Genomic DNA, 19,183 nt, shown 5'->3' with positions numbered 1-19,183 from the left:
TAGTGCACCCAGGAAAGAGCAAATGTTGACCACAGATGGCACTCAGGTATTTTAGTTGCAGGAGCCAAATGGGCAAAAACAAAATGTAATTGTGTTTCGATATAAGTTCTTAAATGGTGACTGACTAGCAAAAAGAAAATTTTATAGCATATAAAATGTGTATTTTGATACTTTTAAGGTATCTTCTTATAAATAACAGATTGTTTTAGTTTGAGTTTTCTGATTTCATTAAACATTTAATGTACTAGTCATTTTTTGAACTTTATTCTGAAATGGAATTGTTTGATTTTATATCTTATACCACATTGTTGTTGTTGTTTTTAATTCCAAGACTTTACTGTGACCAATTTGAATTTTTTTGCTGTTGGTTGAGTGGTTGGTTGCTGTCTAATTGTGAAGGGAAAAAGTAGTGAAGCGTATTAACCTAAAAGAGACTTGAGATTTTAAGAAGGGGTAACCTTTAGGGCCTAAAACTAACTTCTGGGTCAAACAGTGAACTAGCTAAAACTTGAATGCTTGATTTACTCATCAGGACTTTTTAGAGCAAGCATGTTAATGTGTGGTTTAGCAAAATTTATTTTGTTTGTATTGGCTTTTAGAGTCTTGATCAATTTAATATCCACTATGCATCTCCTCTGTATGTCCAGTGCTGAGAGTCCCCACCCCAGAGGAATGGATGGTTTAGTGGGAGACCCACACAGGGGCCCTGGTGCAGGAGGGGCACAGGAAGAGCTGACTCTGGGCAGGTGCTAGGACAGAGAGCAGGGGCTGATGTAATCGTGATGCTGGGAAGGGGAGGGGGCAACACTGAGGCTTACCACCAACTCAGGGTGCATTTAGAGAAGAAGGGTCTTCCGCACAGAGGTAAAGTCACCAGCCCAAGGTCACTCAGCCTGTAAGTGGTAGGGCCAGAGTCCAAACCAAGGCAGTTACACAAACCAAGGCAGTTGTTTTGTTTTGTTTAGAATCTTTTAAAAAAAATTTTTTTTGTTTTATTTTAAAAATAGAAATTTTGGCTGTTTGTAGAACCTTTTGCCACAGGATTACAATAGCGGGTTTTTCCCCAGTGTCTTATCAACATCCGTGCGTTTCAGTGGCCTCTGGTATATGACAGTTTTTGTGCCTAGGGTCCATTTCTTCATTCATTTTACAAATATTTGTCAAGTCGCTACCACCACGTGCCAAGCAGGAACCTAATTCGGAATATGAAGCAAGCCCTGTGGCCCAGCTTTCAGAGTTTACAGTCCCCTGGGTGGTGGGGCAGTCAAGTGAACAAATCAATCAATACGATCACTAAACTGATGAGTAGTCCCAGTCGGTTTGATATTTGTCTCCTATTACATAGTCTAGAGTTTGCAGTTAATATAGTGAATTAGCATATCCTAAAAAGTCCAAGTGTGACAGGAACATGTTGCTGAAAAGTCTAAACTTTTCTGTCTGTAGAAGGAGAAGGCGTCACCTGGAGGAACTTGATGGCTGTAAATTTAGCTTGATGACTTAAATCCTGTACTTCCAGGGCTGTCCGAGAGAACTGTCTGCGATGGTGGGAATGTCCTCGGTGCTGTCCACTACAGTGGCCCCTGGTCACATGTGACTGTTGAGCCCTTAAAACGTGGCTACTGCAACTGAGAAACTGAATTTTTAATTTTACTTCATTTTAGTTATTTTAAATTTAAATAGACATGTGTCTAGTGGCTGCTGTATTGGACAGCACAGTTCTAGACTGGGATCGAGAGACTTTTTCAGAAAAGGCTGGAAAGTAAATATTTTTGGCTGAGAAAGCAGCCATAGATAGGCATGACTGTGTTCCAGTAGAGCTTTATTTACAAAAGCAGGAGGCTGGCCAGATTTGGCCCGTGGGACATAGTTTGCCCACCCCTGTTCTAGACTATTCCTTGGATTTTAATTGCCTGTTAAGTATAGTAAAATACATTTCACTTCCAGAGCCAGGTTTAAGGCAAGAATAGCCAAGCCAAAAAAGATGTTAATGGCCAGAGAGGAAGAGAGCGACCTCCATCCTGTGCCAGCTGGCTTTTACTCTGGCCTCAAGCAAGTTGTTAACTGCTCCGATCTTGTAGTCGGTTGGTGAGTCCTGTCTCTGAAAGACTGAGGAGTAACCTCGGCCTGGTGGGGAGCTGGAGAGCAAACTATTCTCCGTGTAAACCCATTTTTCCTGGGGAATGGAAGTCTGATTATAGAAGAGTTTGTTTTCTCACAAGTGTTCCTGAGTCACCAATTCAATGAAAGTCTTTACCTTTCCAAAAAATTTAGAAAAGAACGAGCAGGGGGCAGTGCAGGGTGTCAGCCCGAAGGCTTCCTTTCCCGCTGCAGCCCATCTGGTGACTTAGCCAGCGCTGCTAAGCACACCTGCGCACATGCACGTGCACTTGCACGCGGGTTCCCAGGTGTGGGACACTCCTGCGTGATTAAAGTCAGTGAATGTTGTGAGGATGGATGCCTAGCACTGTCCTCATTCCCAGAACTAGGAAGGAAAAATGTCATTGACGACCAAAAACAAAGACCCCTCAAGAGCTCAAACCAGTGATGCTTTCTCTCCGAATAGTGTATCAGTCCAACTCAAGGTGTTTGCTGCACTAACATCTGTGTGTTGTGTAGCTGTCACTGTCTATGAGGCGGCTTTTTAGAAGTACACCTTTAAAGCTCCCTGGAATGAGCCTGTGTGAAGTTGTTTTCTCTTGTCATTCCTGCCAGTGAGGAAGGAAACCAGAGTAACAAATAACTCTCTGGGGGGTGCATGTCTGTGTTAAAGCCTGCACAACTTTTGTTAATTAGTCTTCCCGGAACTGATCATGACTCCTGCCTTGCAGCAAAAGCTAAACTCCTAGAATTTTTTCATTAAAAGATGTTAATTGTGTGGAAGAATGAGACAAAAGTAAAGAAGCAAGGTTAGTAGTCAAGAAAAGGGTGTGTGTTTTTGAATCTAGGGAAGGACCGTGTCTTCGAAGGCACAGAGGTTTGGGGTACGCCCTGCTCCATTTCCACACATCAGGTAGCACTGCAGGGTGGTTCTCCTCCTATCCGACGGCGGCCTGCCAGATGTGATGCGCTTTTGTGAACACTGCCCGACTTGTTCCTCCCAGCATTCCTGCCCGGGAGGTCGGCCGGATGCATCCTAGTCACTCCTCCCCAAGGTTACCAGGCTGTAAGGCCAAGTCCAGGGCCCCTGCCCCTGTGTCAGCTACATGTCCCCAAGCTGCTGCTGGTGGCCGTCCCAGAAGGAAAGGCAGCCACATATGTCATCTTCTGGTATTATCTTTTTGACCTTTTTTGGAGACGCAGCTAAAGCTGGCCTGCAGTCTTTGGGGAGGCTCTGGATTTCCAGGTGATAAGATGAGACAAAGCACCCTTCTGTCAGCCCAGCTCCTGGCCATGCAGAGCATCCCAGACCAGAGGCCGGAGCAAGGGGCCGGTGCAGGCAAGACCTCTGTCACCCACATCTGCTTCCAGACAAGGCCCACCTCACCTCCTCTTCCCTGTCAGATGGGAAAAGTACCACCAAGGATGCGGAGAACTCCAAAACTGGGGTAGTTTCTCTCACTAATGTACTCAAGGAAAAATCTTTCTTATTAATCTTGGAAAGACGTGGCTAAAGTGCACAAGGACAAACTACTACAGCAAGAAAAATCTGGTTTTGTTTCAGGCCCTTGAACTATTCATAAATCAGAAACCCCTCTAGTTAAAAAGAAAAGCTAAAGAGATGTAACAGTCAAATATAGTGAGTGAATCTGTATCAGATCTTTGTTCTAAAAACAAAACAAAGTAAAATCAAGCCTGCAGAAGACATTGGTCGAGTGCAGAGCGATGTGGGACGCTATGGAATTACTGTTAGTTTTAAAGGGATTGTGATTTGTAGGCACTGTCCTCATTCTTAGGAATTGCAGACGGAGGTATTTAGGGGTGAAGTATCATGATCTCTGCAACTTATTTCAAATAACAAGGAGAAAAATAAATGTAAAGCAAATATGCTAATATGTGAACAATTGGTGAATCTGGAGAAGTGGGTATACAGGTGTACACGTTGAATACAAGTATTCAGCTTCTGTGTAGGTTTAAACTTTTCCATAATGTTTGGGAGAAATGTCTTTAAAATGTTCTGCTTTAGAAAAAATGTGCAAAGCACATGTAATTACTTAGAAATTGTTTCCTAAATAGTGAGCAGTGGTCTTTTATATTCAAGTTTTGGCTTTTCCTGTGTTTTTCCTTTTACTCCATTGCTGACAAATTAGTGGCCAGTGAAATAATCAGGCGGTGAAATAATCAGGCGGGGGCTTGTTCATCCCAGGTGGGGTGAGGTTGAGACCCTGTAGCCCAGTGCCTTATTGGTGGCCTCCTGCAGCCAGCACGGTCCCCTTGTTGCTAACTTGTAGTGACTGCACAGACAGCTGCACCATCTTACCGAACGGTGTTTTGGGGACATACACCTTTTTTTGATGTTTATTGGCATTTTTATTGGACTTTTAAAGCATAACAGTTTATGGCACGCTCTTAGGTAAAAAACAAGGTTCCCTCTGAACTTGAGAGGCAGGGTGCTTAGTGGTTAAGGGCGGGGGGTCTGAAGCCACAAGGCTGGGTTCGGATCCCTGCTCCCACCCCACCACTGGTTAGCTGAGCTGTCTTGGGCAGGCTAACTCACTTCTCTGCTTGGAAATGGGAATGAAATGGGGATAAAAGGACCTACCTCTCTGTATTTTTATGAGGGTTAGTTAAATGAGTGCATACACACAAAACGCTTAAAATGGTGCCGGAGTGTTGTAAGACTATGGGAAGTGTTAGTGGTTGCTGTGGTTATCGTCTCTTTTCTAGGTCACTGTGGTAATTCAGAGCCCAGCATCTTAACCACAACTTATTTTATTTTTCCGCTGCTGTATTACCTGTATTTGTTCATCTTGAAGCTTATCTGTCTCTGTCTCTGTCTGCTCTCTCCCTCTCCCATTTACCAAGCCTCTCTTCTTGCAATTTGCTTGTCATTTCACCACCTGGAAGAAATCAGTATCATTGATGATCCTGGAGTGTGCACTGTGTTCTGCTTGTAGACTGTGTGTAAAATTACCTAGTAAGGTGATCCAAAGTCTCTCTAGTCAGAGTGTACTTACTGACCCCCTTTCAGACTTTTCACTCTCAGGGATCTAGTCTGCTAATAAGAAATCAGCATTTAATACATTCCTCTCCTCACCCCATTTTTAACTCTTTTGAAGAAAAGTGTTTTAGCATAAGATTCATAAGGAATTCTACTTTTAGAAGTTAGAGATTTTATCTGTGATTAGTCCCATATAGGGTGACTTCACTTGTCATTTCCCCTTAGTTGTATTTAAATGCAGATGTTGCTTTCTGATGCTTTAGCAACTGGACTTCCAAAAGTTTACTGTCAAATTGTCAAATCCCGTTACATTAAACTCCTGAATTCCTTTTTTGTGTTGGGATTTTTAAATGAAGAGATTATTTGGTGGGACTTCCCCGGCGGTCCAGTGGTTAAGGCTCTGCGCTTCCAATGCAGGGGGCACGGGTTTGATCCCTGGTCAGGGAACTAAGCTCCCACATGCTGCACGGTGTGGCCAAAAAAAAAAAAAAAAAAAGGTAGTATTTGAACTAAGTGGGATCCAGACTATAACCTTATACCTTATTGTTTCAAGTTTTAATATTGTGATATTTTTAATAGAGCTTGAGCTGTTTCACCTGTTTGATTAGGTTTTTCAGTCTCTGCTTTGTCGTCGATGTGTGTGAACTTCGTGTATTACATTTGGATTTTTATCTGCTGGTTGTGTTATTCACCAGCAATGTGTTCTAATTATGGTATTTTGACTTATAAAGTTATGAAAATAGTAATGTTTCACTCTAGGGAGCAAGCCTAGTTTTCCTAAATTGCTGGTCCTTTATTCTTGGTAGACTTCAAGGAGGAAGAAATGGGGCGGGGGTGGTCTGTGTATGTTTGCATTTGTAGATCATTTTGATACATATACAACTAGAAGTTGTTTTTTTCACCTTCAGGTAGTAGGCCGGGCTTCTCTAGGGGTGGTATATGATAACCTTGTTTTCACAGCTCTGAAGCTGTGGCGATATCCTCAGCATTTCCATAGGGCAGTGTTTGTAGGTGCGGTCATTGGGCCCCTGGAGTCCCTGAGACACTTCCAAGGGATCTGCAAGGTCAAAACTGTCTTTCCAAGACTGCGAAGGCCTTTTTTGCCTCTTTCACCGTGTGGCCGTTCGCCCTGATGGCGCAAAGGCAGTGGTGGGTAGAAGAGCTCCTTGCTTGGAGTACGCAGTGGTGTCCAGCTAGAAACCAGCGTGTGCTCCACCACGCCACACCGGTCGGACCTAAGCCCGTCCTTGATGAAGCATGAAACGTTAGGGCTGGTAAATCTCAGCCCTTGCGAACACACCTTTTAATAACATTTTGTGGGTGATGTGCAGAGTTCGCACAGAGCCCTCGGGCACGCTGCAGTGCGGTGGCAGTCTCTAGGAGCACTGCACGGTCGTGTGAGTTGCAGGCTGAACTAGCCACTGTTTTCAGGAACATCATTTTTATTCAATACTTGAAAGAACAAAAGACAGACAGATTGGGTTAGTAAGACCTGAATATTTGACGTTTGCTTTCTCGAAAAGGAATGAAGGCAGCCTGTCAATTCAGGGGAAACAGCAGTGACACTATTTGTTGCCCATGATAAAATTCAGACTTGCAAGCAAAAATCTGAATTTTGGAAAACGTGTATCCGCCAGCGTGAACCTGACAGCTCCTGGTGCTGACGGCTCCTGGTGATACTAACAAACAGGGCTTCTTGATGTGAACGGTGGAAGATCTGCATGACTGCATGCCATCACATTCAGTGATGCTGCAAACATGCATGGGCAGGAGACACATTGAAATTGCAGGACACATCTCAGGGTTTGAGGTCACTGAAACATCCATCAATATGGTTCCAGATTCCATGGTGCAACTGATCTTTAAGGAACTACCACTTACTGAATGTTAGCATAGAATCAAAGAAGAATATCGACAATTTTTTTTAAAAGCCATTGAAATACCTCCCGTTTTCAACTAAACATGTCTGTGAAGGCTGGGCTTCTTTTCATATACTTCAAGCAAAATACCATATCAAACAGATTGAATACAGAAGCAGAAATGCAGGTCTACCTGTCTTTTAAGCAAGGCTTTAAAGAAATAGGCAGAAATGTAAAACAGTGTCATTCTTCCTGCTGTTTTTTTAATGAAGTTATCCTCAAAATGATATTTATGTTAGCACGAAATGAGTCCATTCCTCTCATCTTAAATGAATTAATAAGTAAATGTTTTAAACATTCTCTAATCTGGTCATTATCAGTAGGTAGAACCCACGTGACCTAAGCTCTTCAGGGTCCTCCAGACTTTTTTAGAGGACATGATCCTGACACCAAAAAAACTGAAGACCCTTGGCCTAGGAGAGCTCTCTAGCATGAGCGGGATGTGACCCTGACCCTGTTTTTTACCAAGCCTCTGTATTTTTTCTCTTCCTACCTCAAAAAAAAACTTCCCAGATTAACTAGTCAGCTAGTAGTGTAAACAGGTCTCTCAGGCCACAGTGGGAGGTGATAACTCCACCCAGCGTGTGGGCAGTGGAGTCACCCCAGGACCCGGGGCCTCTCTTTTGGCCTTAGTCAGCTTCCGTTTATCTTTTTAAAAAAATCCATATGTGAATATAGCTACTTTGAAAATTTTTTTTAATTACGAATAAAACTAAAATTCTCCCTAGCTTTATCCCCAGAATCAGTCTCCTACCTTTCCTGGCATCTCAGAGCAAATTGTTTGGAGTTTGCTGTATATCATTCCACATCTCTGTCTGCGTGTGCGTATTTTCACATTAAATAATGTAAATATGGATTTATTTATTCACTGAAAGTATACAGTATTTTTTTTTTCCTTTTTTTTTTTGACACGCAGTGTTCCCGGACCAGGGATTGAATCCAGGCCCTCGGCAGTGAAAGCACAGAGTCCTAACCACTGGACCGCCAGGGAAGTCCCTGGTTTTCTATTTCTTAAGAAAAAAAGTTGACATGATAGCAGTTTTAGAAAACTAAACTTCTCACAAGGTCTTAGCATCTTGATAGCTTTCTAAAATAATTGCTGATGTTCAGAGCTAGTGTTACGTTATATTATCCTGAATTTGTACTATGTATACATACATTACGTAAACTCTTAAGTGCGGTCTTCCGCGTCTTCCTGCTAATTTGCTTTAAACTCTCTTGGTGGACATCTGGGAGGAGGCAGGAGCTAGAGGAGCACCTGCCCTGTGCCTGGGCCATCCCAGGGACCATCGCAGACACTTAATGCCCAGAGCCGGATGGGAAAGAAGCTCTGTGCTCGTTCTACAGACATCAAAAACGAATGTCCACGAGCAGACCTGACCAGATAGTGAGTGACAAGGCCTGAAGAAACCGTGCACTGTTTGACTAGAACTTGGACCACTTCTGCCACACCAAGCTGCAGGAAATGTGGACAGTTCTGTGTGCTTGAGGCCTGGTCCCGGGGAGACATCTCACTTGAGAGAACGTGGATGACCCTTCTTGCCTGCTGTTTAGAATATTTTACTAGATGTTGAAAACGTTGGGATTTTGTCAATTTAGTGACCCCCCCTCCCCTTCCCAAATTAGATCTAATCGTACCAGAATCGAGCTAGCGGACTCAAGGCGAAGGCCTAACAGTGTCGCTTACCGGGTCACTGGTGTCCTTGACTGTCTCCATACCTTCCTGAGTCTGCGAATGCATTATATTTTAAAATGCGTTTGATTAAATTACTTATTTTCAAGGGAATTGAAAGAAAGGAGCTTAGATTCAAATTCCAGCCTGCTGTCCCTGAGGACAAAAGTACAGGATAAAAATGAGCAGATTCCTCCTTTTCTCTTATCCTTAGTTAAGAGAAATGCTATGCTGGTAGAAAACTTGAGTGACTGTCCAATGAGTGAGGGTTTTTTTTAAGACTTTAATACAGATACTTTTTTCTTTGCAATAAAGTCACAAATGACATTATATTGAAGAGGTGTTATTAATCTTAAACAAAGGTTAACTTAAGTTTACACTTTAAGCCAAAGTTAAACTTGTGATGTCCTGAAATGTTTTGCTTGTCTTCTTCCTCTCTGCCTACTTCTTCCCCTTAAGCACTCCTTTCTTATTTTGTCTCATTTATTCTCCAGAGGAGGCCATCAGATATTTAAACTGACCTTTTCTAAGGCATGTAAACTTTCTTGGGTTGACTTTTCTTATTCAAATAGTACAGTATCAGTGCATATGAATTCTGGATTTTTCACTTCTAAGTGTTGTGCATCAGTTCAATGTAAACTTTCAAAATTTTAACCTTGAATTTTTGCGTTTAATTTGGTATGAGTTGCAATTATCAGTATCCAATTAAATAAAGGTAGACTGTCCTGCCTACGTAGATTAGGAAAATACCTTTTGGGGGGTATGCGTGTGCATATGCACGCACATGTGTTTCTGTAAAGCCAAATACCAACGTATAAAAAACAGTTCAGTCTCCAGTCTTGTTGTTTAGTATATAGGCTTAATCCTTTGCTTATTTGAGCCTTTCCTCTATTTTAAAAAAGGAGGAGAGCCTTTAAGTGAAATGTAAGCTAAACTTGGAGCCCCTAAAATAATTTTTAAAACTGTACATCATGTTAAAAATATAAAGGGGAGTTTAAGAAGCATATTTGGTAAAGTGTTCTTCGTCAGGAAACAGGGACTTATCAGCCAGTTAATAGCCTTGACTGTGACATCCAAAGTAACTGAAACACGCTGCCCAGGTAAATATTTATACCAGTTAGGAGTGTGCAGAAATGAGGCACAGCAGCCCAAGAGCCAATGCAGCTCAGGCGTCTGCCATCCCTGTGTGCTTCCTTGCATACTGTCTGGTACACCAAGCATTACCGTAATGCATTTCTTCCAGAGTTTTTCAAAATTGTGTGGCCTTAAGAGAGATTGTTTAGGAAGACCAGTTTCCTCGGAGCAGTTTGGTCCTCCCCGTCTGCAGCATGGCCGAATAGCCAAAGGAGGGTGGAGACGCTTGTCTGTCATTAGCGCCCAGGAACCTTTTTCATCTTCAGACCTCCTTGCAGGTGTTCATTAACCATCCTATTTCCTATGAGACAGCAAACAGGTATTATTAGTCCTATTTTTACGGCTGTGGAAGCCAAGGCAGAGAGGTTCCCGGACTTGCCTAAGGTCAGAAGGAAGAGCTGTTGGGTTTTCTGACTCACAACTCCGGGCTCACACCTCTCTGGATGTGCACAGGGCTGCTCTCACAGGCTCCTTTATCACAGAGATCTAGCCACGCAGTACTTTCTGCTCTCAGTTTTTCACAGCGGTGTAGAGTGCAGTGCAGCTGAAACCAGGTTAGTTGATCTTATGGTGTCATCTAGAAAAACAGGAGATGCAGATTCTGGGTCATGAAGGTAAGGCTGTACCTTGGGGGTTTGTGGGTACGGATGAAATTAAGTCAGTGGGGCCTAAAAGTGCACCCACTTGCCCCTTAGCGTAGCCTGGAAACTCCCGTTGAAGAAACATGGACTCGGGGACTGCTTTCCACTTCGTTTAAGGAACTTGTACATCCTGAAAGATTTACATTGAAGCTGCATTTTCAGCATAGCTAATGAGTATTTCAGTGCTGAACATAAACTTAGTACTGGTAAAGATTCCTCATGAGTAATTCTTTGAATTTAGAACAAAGTGAGATATATTGTTCTATTGGTAGTAATAGAATTTGGAGCTTTGGGGCTGTAAGGAGGAGAGACATTCTTTATCTGAAAACTGGCTGTTTTAGTTTAGGCATTTGTCCGAGGGGAGACAGTAGTAAAGACAACTACTTCTTGATGATGTATACAACTGAGGGGATGTTTACATTGTAGTTTATAAAAAGCCTGTGAACTCATGCTCCTGATTTTCATAAAGCCCTACGATACTCCGTGTGTGTGCTCTTGTTGACTTCAGTGTTGGTAGCGTAGCCGCGCTGCATCCTTTGTTGTGCCACATAAGGTTAAAAGTAAGACCAAAATTTTTAGTTAACTGAGTTTGCTTCAAAGGGAAGGAAAACTTTATGGAATATACCTAACAGAAAGGAGAACAAAATTTAGCTTTGACCTTTTGCCTTACGGCCACCTAAAGCTTTGTCTCATTCCCTTGACAAATATTTGTAAATCACCACCTTGGTGGTTGGCACTGTGCTGGGCGCTGAAGGTGATGTCTGTGCACCTTCAGACTGGCACCAAGGAGGAGGGAGCGGGCCTGGGGGCGGGGGCAGGCCTCCCAAGAGAAGTAATACTTGATAAGCTCACTGGTGGTCCCCGGTTCAGCGCACTGGGGAGTGTGTTGTGAATGGAGTGTGGCAATGTGGTGAGAGAAATGCTGGGAAAGGGTTTAGGTCAAGTAAGTAGCGTCTCTTTGTGGACTGATGAGTGGAGTACACGTCAGCGAGCAGTGGATGAGGAGGCCACTGCAGAGTGTGCCGCCCCCGCTGGTCCTCGCGCAGGGAGGGAGGGCCAGGCTACTTCTGTTACGGCTCCACGGTGAACCTCAAAGACAGGCGGGAAACTAAAAGTGATACCTTTGTTGGGGGGACGCCAGGGTTTTCACCGTGCGTGTGTGTGTGTGCGTGCGCGCGTGTGTGTTTGAACCCCGTAAACATAATACCTATTCAAAAACGTAAAAGAGAGGCAGAGCATTAAGAGTAGAGAGCATATGTGATTATTGATCTTCACGGTCAGAATCAGAGGGTACTGTCTTTCTATGTTTCTGTGCTGTGCTCTTAGTTAACTGGCTAGAACACAGTATGGAAAGGCCACGATCATGGATTTGGATTTGAGACGTGACCAGAGGTTACCTTTGCCGGTCCTTGCCCAGCCTGTTTACGTGCACACCCTCACTCGTGAGGGCAGCAGAGCATGGAATGCAGGAGGATCGGGCAACTCAGTCACCCTCCACACCCCAACCAGGGCCTCACTCAGATCATCTGGTTCTGATTGAACTGACCTTTCATTGTTGTGTTTCATTTTGTTGAATGAACCAGTTTTGCTGTGCTTCAGGTATTGTCACTCTGCGGTCAGCCCTCTTTCTTTCGTGTGTGTGAATGGTAAGGCTGCCAAAGCCAGATCTGCTGCAGACCCGAATTTCAGCGTCGTCTTCAGCAGAGTGTGTTTTCAGAAATTTCCAGGGCAGGAGGGGGAATTTAAGAAGGAAGTTGGGGAAGGTGAGGCCGAATGGCTTTGGGTTTCCTGGTGGCACAAGGGGAGGCCTCTGCAGAAGGTTGAGGGGCAGCGGTGACCTGGGACGTGTGAAGGGTGAGAGGGAGCTGACCGGACTGGTGAAGTGTGCTGCGGCCTGCAGGGCGCAGTCAAAGGTGGCAATCGTGATCATGATCCCTTAGTAGAGATATGCTTTGCAAACACTTTTTCCAAGTCTGTGGGTTGTCTTTTCACTTTCTTGATGGTACTGTTTGCAGCAAAAGAGTTTTTAACTTGGATGAAGTCCAGTTTATCTAATTTGTCTTTTGTTGCTTGTGTTTTTTGGTCTCTTATTTAAGAAATCATTGCCTAATCCAAAGATTTGCTATGTTTTCTTCTAAGGGTTTTATCATCTTATCTTAGCTCTTACATTTGGTCTCTGATCTATTTTGAGTTAGTTTTTGTATATGCTGTTAGGTAAGGGTCCACCTTTATTCTTTTGAATGTGGCTATTCAGTTTTCCCAGCACCATTTGTTGAAAAGACTGTTCTTTCCCCATTGAATGGACTTGGCGTGCTTGTTGAAAATCAATGGACCGTAAATGTGAGGGTTTATTTCTGGACTCTATTCTGTTCCATTGGTCTGTATGTCTGTACCACAGTCTTGATTACTGTAGCTTCATTGGAAGTTTTAAAATCAGGAAGTGGGAGTCCTCCAGCTTTGTTCTTCTTTTTCAAAATTGTTTTGTGTTCAGGATTCCTTGCATTTCCATGTAAATTTTAGGACAGTTTGTCAGCGCTCCTGGCCTCTCTCAGTAGCCTTGTCTGGGCTAGAATCGGTTAGATCAGGACAGTGCAGTTCACACTCTGCCTGGCAGTTCCTCTGACTGAGGGAGAACCGGCTGTTGTTGGAAGTCTGGGGCCATGGGACTGATATGGTCTAGTAAGAACCCCCAAAATGTTTAAGTTTCTGAAGTCTTGGGTTTTGTCACAGAAAGCTATTTGAATTTTGTATTCTGTTTCATAATTAATACTGTTTAATTTAAAGATGTTTAACATGATTTAATTGCTTTGTAAAACTGATATTCCAGGAAGGGTATCGTGTCTACCCCGTAATAAACATGCACCGCCCCCCTCGCACATGCCCAGACCGCATGCCCCAGTTTAAAAGGCCGAGTTGGGGGAAACCCGCCCATTAGAGCTTTTGTGTTTGTAAAGGTTGTTTCTTTGACCGTCTGCTGTCTAACCTCGCCAGACCCAGACCCCAGGCTGGCATCCGTCCACCTGGGTGAAGTGGAATTACCTGATTGTCAGTGTGTCGGTGTCTCTTGCAAAGCTGCCATCCTTTTCTGTTGATTCTTGAGGTGGATTTAGACCTGGTCAGTCTTGGCCATCAAAAAGATTCCTACAGGATGAAACCCGTTTCGTTCCCTAAGTTATCATTTTTTGGAAGATCAAGTTCTTGGCCAGGAGTGCACTACGTAGTTTATCTAGGTTCAGATGTGCCGAAGGTGACAGCCCAGGATCAGTCATTTCCAAATGCCTGCGCTGCTCTGGGGCAAGGCTTTTACCTGTCCAGGCAGAAATAAAGATGATATAGTGTGTGTCTCTCATAAAGCTAAGTTTATTCAACTTACAGGTCTATCTATTCTAGGATTGTCTTTTGTGGTATTAAAATATCTTTTATGATTTGTTTAAATGTTCCTATTTGTCAGTTAGGGTGGTAAGCCAATGTCAGTCTTTTAAGATTCCTTGTGAAATTTTACTGGTCTGTGAAATCTGAACCCCAGAGCATCATTTTAAGCCACAAATCCCAGATTTGTACCTTGTTTACATTTGGAATTACCACATAATAATTCAGACAATTTATGTAACTTAAAAGTCCATTTTCTATTTCCCTTATATGAAATGTCCAGAACAGGCAGATCCGTAGAGACGGAAAGCAGATTGGTGGTTGCCAGGGGCCGGGGGAAGAGAGACTGGAGGGGGACTATTTAAAGGGCGCGTGTGTTCTTCTAGGGTGATGAAAAAGTCTTGAAACTAGAGAAAGGGGTTAATTGCACAACATTGTGAACGCACTAAATGCTACTGAACTATGCACTTTAACATTGTTAATTGTAGGTTTTGTGTGAATTTCTCCTCAACTTTTTTAAAGCCATTTTATTCAATGTTGTAATTATATATGAGCCGGAAGGTGGGAGGGGGGTGTATCAGGTTATATGAATCCGGGTGAGCACAGGATATATGCTTACACACACAGGTATATATTATTAATTTGTATCTCTAAGCATAATCATTAGAAGCTCACTAGGTAGACAGACTTTCTGCTTTGGGACAGCAGAAAGGTTCGTGTTGATACTCCACTGAAACGCGAAGGTGTTCTTTATTCTCACCTCACAAACGATCCACATTCTCCAGCTTTTTGCAACCTTTCACCCTGGAAAGTTGAAGTTTTGAAATCACCTTCAGGAGAAATTGGAATAAAGTTCCTCTTGATGCTCTGTCTGGTGGCTCTGTCTTAGTGTTCACTGGGACGCCAGCCACCAGGCTGGAGGCAGTTGGCAGTGTTCTGTCCTGTAACCCTTGAAAGGGGACCGTGATTTGTCCTCCCCTGCCCCCAAAAGAGAATGGAGGGAAGGGAAAGACCCTACATTATTTTTAAGTGAGAAGAACCCTTATTATAAATTCTGAGTACAGCGTAGTAGTTGTTGTTGTTTTTTAGACTTTCTCTCCTTGATCGTTCCAGAAGGAAACGCACAGGAGGGAAACTCTGGGTTAGGGCCCCGCCTGGACTAGGGGTTCTGGGGCAATCTGAACGCTCACCACTGTTCAGGTTCCTTAGTTTCCTGAAGTAATTGAGCTTGTCACCTTGCCTTCATTTAAAATACTGATTGTGCTTTACTTTTAACAGTTTCAAGATCTCATAATAAATAGTCCACGAAGGTGGATTTGTTTTAAGGAAGGCGATTTTCCACCTAACTTTGACTTTATGTTTGTAAATGTTTTGAGTTTTGTCAGTGTTTAAATGGTTTTCCGTGCGTCAACCCTGACCGCAGAGGGACAGTCCCAAGCACGCTGGTCACATGGAGGAGGAATTCACACATGGCTCCACCACCGTCACCACCAGCCCCCCACCCTGTCACCCTTTCATGTTGCCTTCCAGTTGTGTTTCCCCACGAGCTGCTAGCCGCTCAGTCCCACTTTGTTGCTTGGCGGTTGTCGTCGGTGTTGTTTTCTGCTTTGCGGCATTGAAATTGTAATTGAAACTGAACACTGATGTAGCGTCCATGGTGACGAAAAAGAGAAGTTTCGGAAGCCGTTGCTGTTTTGTCCTCTGCTGCCACAGCTGATCGCTCAGCGTTCTGGCCTCGTAAGAACTAGAACTGAAATTAGGGCATGCATGGTGTTATCTAAACCTCAGATTCTGTGAGTATCATTTTGTAAAAAGAGTAGCATTTTTGTAATGAAAACATCTGCTTTGTGCAGGCCTATCGCCAAGGCAGAAGATCTTAATTAGATAGCGTCCTGACTCAATGGAAACCTGAAGTGTGAACCCTAAAAATGCCAACTGCTCTTCCACTCATTCTCCAAGGCTCCGAAGGGTGTTGTCCATAGGAGAGAGAAAATGTCTAAATCCGTTAATTCAGGTTCGTGTTATCAACTCATATTCTACCACCCCTGTAACATTTTACACCAGTGAAATCTTCAGTTGTCACAAGTGGAGCTGCATAGGATTTACGAGCTGTACGTTGCTTCCTCAAAATGAGAGCAGGGTTTCACTGAAACTAACGAAGGGCGATCTACCTCAGAACTGTAAACAGATTCTCAGTTGTGACTTTGAAGGTTCTGACCTGATTTGGTCCTGCTTTGAGGCTGACGACAGCTGAGGGTTAGCCCAGATCAGCGTAAATCAGAGCAGCCAAAAAGTCACCGGAGCTCGGGCTTCTGATGGGACGCCCCTGAAGGGAATGCTGTGCAGGCTCTGTGTGTGCGAAGCCTGTGTCTGATGAAATGGATCACTTCTAGCAAAAGGTGTTTAGTTGAAGTTTAACATAACTCTATTACTCTATTAAAAGAGACACACGTTTTCTGTCGAGTTAGGTCGAATTATATAGCTCTTCTATCAGATACTTGAGTTTAAAGGTGTAAATGGGTAATTCAAGTCCATAAAGCAAGAAACACAAGATAAGCAAGAGGCTCTGCCCTCAGGGAGTTTGTGGTCTGAGCATAATTAGAAGTAAACATCTGCTGGGGAAGCACAAATGAAAGCGGCCCTAGAGCTGCATGGGGCTGCAGGAAGAGAGGATGATGAGGTGCCAAGGGTGCATCTGCCAGCCGGCTGGGCTTTCCGCGGCCGGGATGGGCTGGGAGTGTGAGGGCGACCTGGCAGAGCAAAGCGCGGGAAGGTGAAGAAATGCAGGGGTGCAGGTGCAGGGGTCAGGGTTGGACACATAGCTATACTGGGGCCTTCTTGTAAATGTGTTCGCCCAGCACACGTTTCGGAGCACTTTTGTGTCATACCTGTCATACCAGGTGAGGAATATAAAGGTAAACAATCCAGGTGCATACAACTGCAAAGCCCTGTGATAGGGCGGTAGTGGCAGCTCTCCAGGGTGTGAGCAGCCCGCAGGAAGGGCACCTTGCTCAGCTTTGGTGGTGTTTGTCTTGTTTGTTTTACCACAAATGAAATAGGAGCCTTCTTGTTGGTGTCTATGATAGGTTAATGTGTAAGACGTGCTTGCATGTTTATATAAGACATTTTATTGTTTAAATTTTGGCTACTTCCAAAGAAGAATTTGATAAGGCCTAAAACATTAGAACATGTGCAACAGTATATTAAAGAAAAAAAGTTATTAAAAGACAGTTTGGAGGGCCAGTTCAACCTTTGAATGGAGCTATGTAACAGTTTCAGAAAAAAATTTATGCTACTGATGGCCCAATGGGCATAGCATCTTTTTTTTTTTTTTTTTGTGGTACGCGGGCCTCTCACTGTTGCGGCCCCTCCCGTTGCGGAGCACAGGCTCCGGACGCGCAGGCTCAGCGGCCATGGCTCACGGGCCCAGCCGCTCCGCGGCATGCGGGATCCTCCTGGACCGGGGCACGAACCAGTGTCCCCTGCATCGGCAGGCAGACTCTCAACCACTGCGCCACCAGGGAAGCCCCGATAGCATCTTTTTAAGCTTCCTTCTAGTTTGTGATGCTAAAACCAATGCAAAATGCACAAAGGAAGGTGCTTACCTTCCTGTTTGATTTGTGAGGTGGGACATGCCCACCTTATTGTAGTCATTTCCTTAAATAAATAGAAGAATTCGTCTGTTACTTACCCTGGTTAAAGTTGGGTTTAATTTGTCTGAAGACACTCTTATTTTAGCAGCAATATTATGATGTAGATTTGAAGGCAAAACCTAAAAGAACTAATTGATTGCCTGGGATAGATGGAGAGATTCTAACACCGGGTTCCTAAATAAGTCTTCTATTTATAGAACCAAAGACTGGAAGGGGGTCAGCAGAGGCTGAGAGGAACTGATCCCTCGGTAAGAATGTATGATAGGGCTTGAATGATCTTGCTTCTCATTCAGGACCGTAGAGGGTGACTCCAAACCATGCATCTTGCTGGGTGCTAAGAGTCAGCATAGAAGACTGTGAACCAGCCGCAAGAGGGTTTCTGTTTTGTTCTTTATGCGGTGGGCAGCCCAGGATGCCTCCAAGTATGGTCGGTATGCACTGCTGGTGGCACAAGAGATGATTTTGAGTGAACATTATTTTAAAAGTTATACATTGATGAATATAAAAATATGTAATTAGCATGTCAGATCCACAATTTCTTGGATTATTGTTGCTTAGGACAGGGCTTAGAAAAAAGGGTGTGTCCATTTAAATAAAAACACCAAGTAAACGATAGCACGACTGTGCACACATGTGGCAGGTATTGAGAAGGCGTTTGTGAACGCCTGAAGCACAGAAACCCTGGGATGGGCCCACTGAGTTCATTCCAAGAAGACTGTTCCAAAGAGCCCCCCAGTCTCCCGTTTGGTTCCAAGCACAGCAGCCCCAGTGGAGCCGGACTTGGAGCCTGTAAGGTCTGGGTTCCGGCAGCCCTCGGGGAAGGGCACAGCGGCACAGCTCACAGCTGTCTGTCCACTTCCGGCCGCGCTCTGGCCTTCCCTGCCCTCTTCCTCCACCTCCTAGCCTCACTGTCACTGCCTCTTTGTGCCCTCATTCACCGGGGAATTTCTCTGCATCTCTCTAAGCCTTTGCTCAGTGGTATAGCTCGAGTGAGTTACTTAACCTCCTGAGTAACTTTCCTCATTTGCAAATTGGGAATAGTAACATTTCTCAGTGGTGGGATAGTTGTGGGTACTCAATGAGAAGAGGGTGTGAGCGCCTACCACAGAGTCTGGAACGTACTAAAACCCGTCGTGTTAGCAGCCACGGTGAGTAGTTCTGCCCGGTTCTTCCCTTGTTTCCAAATTCATATCCCAACTACTGAAAGCTGATTATTGGTACTTCACTTTTCAGGGGAAGAGCTTTGACTTGGCCAAAACGTTTCCCTGGGATCAAGTTGTTTACTCTTGGCCCAGGCTGCCTGGGAGTGGGGTCTGGGTGTTAGAGAAACCTGCAGCCTGGGTCTGCCCCTGTGGCCGACAGTGGGCCTGCGCTGGGGTCTTCATTAGCCGGAGAGGCACTCAGCCCTGCTGGCGCCGAGGAGTCTTGGCCAGCTTGGTCTGACTGGAGCAGATGTTTTAAGAAGATGGGGTTACTGCAGGTCAGCGAGGAGATTCCTGGACTCTCGAAGTTTGGCACAAGTTGTTACAGGATCAGAAAGCTGCCTAAAAAGACTAATTTAATTATGTGGCGTGATAATCCTTCAGAAACTACCACCGTGGGTAACTAATCTTAAATTTTGCGTTCATTCCTGGCTCTGATCATCTAGCCCAAGGGACCCCTCCCTTACGTTCATTTGGTTTATTTTGAGAGGACAC

The 19,183-nt window shown here is 44.2% G+C and overlaps 1 protein-coding gene across 10 annotated transcripts in view; it reads left to right on the top strand.

Annotated features, from left to right (window-relative positions):
* PPP2R5C (protein phosphatase 2 regulatory subunit B'gamma) overlaps positions 1-19,183 on the top strand; it is a 130,070-nt gene that overhangs the window by 38,921 nt on the left and 71,966 nt on the right. The window lies entirely within an intron of this gene.

Source organism: Pseudorca crassidens, chromosome 1 (assembly GCF_039906515.1).
Source record: "Pseudorca crassidens isolate mPseCra1 chromosome 1, mPseCra1.hap1, whole genome shotgun sequence".
Lineage (NCBI taxonomy): Eukaryota > Metazoa > Chordata > Mammalia > Artiodactyla > Delphinidae > Pseudorca > Pseudorca crassidens.
Note: the sequence above shows the minus strand (reverse complement) of the source record. Positions and strands in the feature narration are given on the sequence as shown.